The 5,578-nt window shown below is 43.5% G+C and overlaps 1 long non-coding RNA gene across 2 annotated transcripts in view; it reads right to left on the bottom strand.

Moving 5' to 3' along the window:
* Positions 1-5,578, bottom strand: part of LOC140626995 (uncharacterized) — a 33,620-nt gene that overhangs the window by 7,968 nt on the left and 20,074 nt on the right. The window lies entirely within an intron of this gene.

Below are 5,578 nucleotides of genomic sequence, written 5' to 3'. Positions count from 1 at the left end.
TGTCTGTTTCTCCTACTCTACTGTATGTGCTCCGGGAGCAAGGACCGTGACGATTTTATCCTTGTAGCCTGAGCACCTAGCACAGTATCCAGCACATAGAAAATGTTCAACGAATACTTTTTTAATAAATAAAGCAATATGTGCTGCAGTTTTGTGGGAATTAAAGACAACGTGCTTACAGCCCTCCGTGTGGTGCTTAGCGCATGAAAGAGCTCGATAAACGTGAGCATCACTGTTGTGCTGTTGAGGTTTCTTTTCTTTTTAAGATTGTTTATGTATTTATTTGACAGAGAGAGAGAGAGAGAGCACAAGCAGAGGGAGCGGCAGAGGGAGAGGGAGAGGCAGGGTCCCCACCGAGCAGGGAGCCCGACACGACACGAGGCTCCATCAACAACTCGATCAGCAACTGAACCGCCCAGGAGCTCCTTGGTGCTTCTGTTGTGCAACTGCATTCCTCCCGAACTAACAGAATCTTCTCACATGCCACCCAAGAAAGGAGGAAGGAAAATGGTGCCTCGGTGGCCCAGTCGGTTAAGCGTCCGCCTTCTGCCGAGGTCATGATCCCGGGGGTCCTGGGATCCAGCCCCACGTTGTCCTCGGGGAGTCTGACATCCTATGTGACCTGTTTCCACATCATTTGCTACCTTTTCTTCTCTGCTCAAATTTTGAAATTTCATTCTTTGATCCCCAGGGAAGAATTTTCTGATTTTTTTTTTTTTTTGCTAAGTCTGAAATCTTAAAACAAAAATTTTTTTTCCAAACATTTATTGAGGTATGAACGACATGCAAAAAGCTGTATGTACTTAATGCCTCAACGTCATGGGCTTGAAGGTAAGGAAACAGTCGTGAAACCATGACCACAATCGGTACCATAAACATAGCTGGCACCATCAGAAGGTTCCTCTCACCTCTTTTATTTTTAAAATTTTTTAGTTTTCTGTGTGAGAAGAACACTTACCTTAAGACCCATCCTTTTAGCAAACTTTTAGGTATGTAAGTCGACATGGTTAGTTAGAGGCGCTAGGATGCTTAGTGGCCTCTGGGACTTACTCCTCGGGCATAGCTGAATCTGCACACCTTGCTCCTCACTCAGCAGAGGTGGCGGGGTGCTGAGTCCAGCCCATCCTCCCCAGAGCGGGATGCAGCCTCCGGGATAACAGTGCAGCTCCCGCATCCTCCTTCCCTGCTCAAGGAGGCAGCCCTCACGTGCGTTCCCCCATCCTGCAGGGCCAAGCCGCTGGGAGCGAGCTGTGTGCTGCTGTAGGGCCACACATGGGGTCCCGTCCATGGGGGCCCCTTGGGACGCCGTCTGCAGGGCTCCACCCGGTCCGCGGGCTGGTTTTGCAGATCCGCGTGTCACCTGCCCTGAGCCCCAGCCTCTTTCCTTTGTTCTCAGCTGCCCCTCAATGAGGCAGAAATGCACGTTCTGTAAGCATTCTGGGCAACAGAAGCGACCCTCTCGGGAAGGCTGGGGAGGCAAGACACATCTCACTTTCTGTGTCTCCTGTGCGGGGAACCCCAGGCCCAAGAGTCTCTCCGGCCACTGAGCTGTGCCAGCTGGGGGAGTGGGTGACATAAGTAAAGGAAACTTTGCACCCTTTGCAATGGAGCTGTTCTCAGATTCTGTGCTCCACTGGGGTGCTAGGACCTCTCCACGAAACCCTGGAGCGCTCATAAAAGTATATCTGTCCATAATTGGCTGCTAATTGGTGTTCCTTTGGGAGGACAAGTGCTGGGCCCTCTTATTCCATCATCTAGCCGATGTGACTCTAATACATACATCTTTTCTCAATGTGTCTTTTTCTGATCACAAAAATCCATGTTCATTATAAATAATTCAAACATTCCACAAACAAAAATCCCCTACAATCCCCAAGATAACTGCCACAAATGCTTCCCTATTAAAAGAACAACTTCTTTACCAGAATGAATTTTTTTTTCTTACGAATATCTCTTAAGGTGTGCTTAGCTGACTCAGTTTGGTGGAGCCTATGACTCTTGATCTAGGGTTGTGGGTTAGAGCCCCACGTTGGGTGTGGAGGTCACTTAAAAAACTTTTTAATCTTAAATAAGTTTCCAATATCAGAACATACAGTTGTGCTACATTTTTTTTGCTTTTGATTAATTTTTATGTTTTATCTACAAATAGTTGAAAGTCAAATAGTGTTTTAAAATGCATACAACAAACTACAGTCTCTTATTTTATATTCATCTCTTCCATACTTCCCCTTCTACACACACACAATCTATTGACTTCTTATCTGTTTAGATTCATTCTTTCCTTGCTCTATCCTCCTAACATGAAGACAGCTCATTTTTGGCTGAATACCTATGCAAATGCTTTCATCATTATGACCATGGAAAATACTGTTGATTGCTGAGCCAAGAACTGACTATGATTACATTTCCCCCCTTGTGCACTTTTAGTTTTTCATGGAGTTAATTGCCTCGTTTTCCTTTTTGCTTTGTTTTCTCTGAACATCTATATTCCCATGCTCTCCATTAGCTCTGTAAAAGCAATTCTCAATATAATTTTCCACCTAGTTAATTGTGTTAAATAATTTATCAGCTTTATGTCTTCTAGAGGCATCCCTACTGGGGCATCTGACTTCCTATTCCACCCTGAGCTGGTTATTTTTTTAAAAGATTTTATTTATTTGTTTGTTTGTTTATCAGAGAGAGAGATTGAGAGCACACAAGCTGGGGAAGTGGCAGGCAGAGGGAAGGGGAGAAGAAGGCTCCCCGCTGAGCAGGGAGCCCAATGTGGGACTTGTTCCCAAGATCCTGGGAACATGATCTGAACCAAAGGCAGACGCTTAACCAACTGAGCCACCCAGGTGCCCCTGAGCTGGTTATTTTCTATGCCTGATGCAAAGTCATTATCTTGGGGCTCCTTTTGCTATCGCCTTTGACAATCCCTTTACCTGTCTCCTCTGTGAGATACCCCAACTTTTATATCCCATGATTTCCTTTATATGTTTCTGAATTATTTTTTAAAGATTTATTTATTCAAAAAATAAATAAAATTTTTAAAAAAGATTTATTTATTCATGAGAGACACAGAGACATGGGCAGAGGGAGAAGCAGGCTTCCTGTAGGGAGCCTGACACAGAACTTGATCCCAGGACCCCGGGATCATGACCTGAGCCAAAGGCAGACCCTCAACCACCAAGCCACCCAGGCATTCCTTTCTGAATTATTTAAATAGCCGCAGTAATAGTGTGTTGTTTTTTATTTTAAACCAACAAAATTCTTCTTAAATTTCAAATCCAGGGCAGCCCCAGTGGCGCAGCGGTTTAGCACCGCCTGCAGCCTGGGGTGTGATCCTGGAGACCCAGGATTGAGTCCCACATCGTGCTTCCTGCATGGAGCCTGCTTCTCCCTCTGCCTGTGTCTCTGCCTCTCTCTTCGCTCTCTCTGAATGAATAAATAAATAAATCTTTAAAATAAAATAAAATAAAATAAATTTCAAATCCATTTTTAAAGTTAAACAAAAAATGTTAAGCAGGCCAGGACTGTTGAGGAGAGAGAGCCTATGTGCTGGAAACTATGTGTTGGAGACCAGCTCTTAAGACCTCAAGATTCAGGGGGAGGGGATGGGGGAGCTTGAATAGGAAATAGCCAAAATAGTGGCTACAAGCAATAGATGAGTCATCCAAGTTAAATTACTCTTACACACTGGCTATCAACTACATTATCAGTCAGTGGAATAGGACAAGACCGAGAAAATTTGATCAAGAAGAAGGAAGGACTTCTAGGAACAGAGCTGTAGAGGCATTAGAGGAAAGAGAAGAGAGTTATTGCCATGCCATGCAAGCTTAGAGGAAATCTCTTTGGGTAGGTAAAAGAGTGCCTTCCACACCAAGGGAACTAACCAAAAAAAGGAAGACTTCCTTCAGAGGGAAAGAACAATAATCTGTGAAATCGGGGCAGGTAGAGAAACGTTTTCAATATCGAGGATGCCAAAAACCAGCCAGAAAATTAGAGATCATGTCATGGAAGGGATGCTAATCCATCTAGAGCAGGAAGTCTACAAGCATCCACCCTGAAGCTGGACAGCACTGGGGAGGGTCAGTACTAAAATGAGAACTAGACATGCTCATGAATATCTAAGAAGTGGGGAAAAAGCTTGTAAGAAAAACTAAGCTGACATGTCACTATAGACCAGGTAATAAAATACAGACTTCTTGATCTTTATCTTTTCTTAAACTTTTAAACATCCCCCATATTTATTATCAGTGTCACACTCTCTTCTCTTGGCTTCTGTGATACCACATTCCCCCCACATTTTCCTCCTTCTTTACCAGCTGCTTCTGTTTCCTTCCGAATCTCTTTCTCCTCTGCAGGATCAGTAAAGAATGGAGCTGATGTTCAAATCTGGGCCCCTTTCACTTCTTTACCACATGTTCTTGCATGACGTCAACCATCCCCGTGGTCTTAATACTGTTTATATGCTAATGATTCCCAAATCTATATCTTTAGCCTTGGCCTCCTGGCTTACAGCACTAACTGCCTATTTGGCATCTCCACTTAAATGTCTAACCCATATTTAGGATGTCAAAAAAGAAAAAGAAGAAAAAAATTTGGATTTCCTTCTTCAAGGCTCTTCTACTACTCTTTCTTGTATCAGTAAATGGTACCATTGTTATGGGACACTCTCTATCATCTCCCCTCTACAGGCGTGAAGACCACCCAACGCTCACCATATAATTAATCATTTTTTCCTTTCTGGTGGGGAACAAAAGGAATTAGCCAACTGTAAGTAATCTATTGTTATGAAGGTAAACACATTAAGACCTGGATGCCCCATTCCCAAGAGACAGAAAATGCATTTTGCAGCCAGGGAAGAAAACATGCAGTGCCTACAAAATTCCTACAAAACGAAAACAAAAACCTTTCTTTGTCCAGAAAGTAAGCTTGTTCTTCAACGTTTTCATTGCAGAATGGAGGAAACTGCATCACCATTAAGCTGCTTTGGTTGAGGGAAGAGTTGTCCTAGAAAGATCATGAAAGAGAAGTCCTCTCCCCTTTTAAGCAACCCCCAGTGACACCCACTGGCAGTCCCAAATCTTTGGCATGAACTACAAGACCCCTTGTTATATCTCTGTTCCTTCCATAGCATCTCAGCCTGGCTTTCATTTTGCTCCTAGAATAATGCAAACTGCTTCTGTGCCTCTGCATATTCAATTCCCTCTGCGATATATTCTACACACACGCACACACGCACACACGCAGGCTAGCCTCTTCTTAGTCATCGTTTGGGACTCAGCTTCTACATAATTTCTCCAGAGAAGACTTCTCTGACACCCTCGCTTTCCCTATTCCTGCGACACAGTCTCATAGCTCCCTCTGTTTCTCCAACCATTTATACAAATTGTAATTTAATAAGCATTTACGTAATTTTGTGTTTGATATATCTAACCCATGTCATTGCATTCTAGGTTCCAAGAGATTAGAGGCTGTGTCCCCAGAACCTCACATGGTACCTCGTCTATCAAAAGAGACGTTCAATAAATACTTGTTGAATAAGCGAGCAAACAATAGATCGGAAGTAATTTGGTAGATGAAAGTGGAGGAG

The sequence above is a fragment of the Canis lupus genome, chromosome 38 (genome assembly GCF_048164855.1).
Source record: "Canis lupus baileyi chromosome 38, mCanLup2.hap1, whole genome shotgun sequence".
Taxonomy (NCBI): Eukaryota; Metazoa; Chordata; class Mammalia; order Carnivora; family Canidae; genus Canis; species Canis lupus.
Note: the sequence above shows the minus strand (reverse complement) of the source record. Positions and strands in the feature narration are given on the sequence as shown.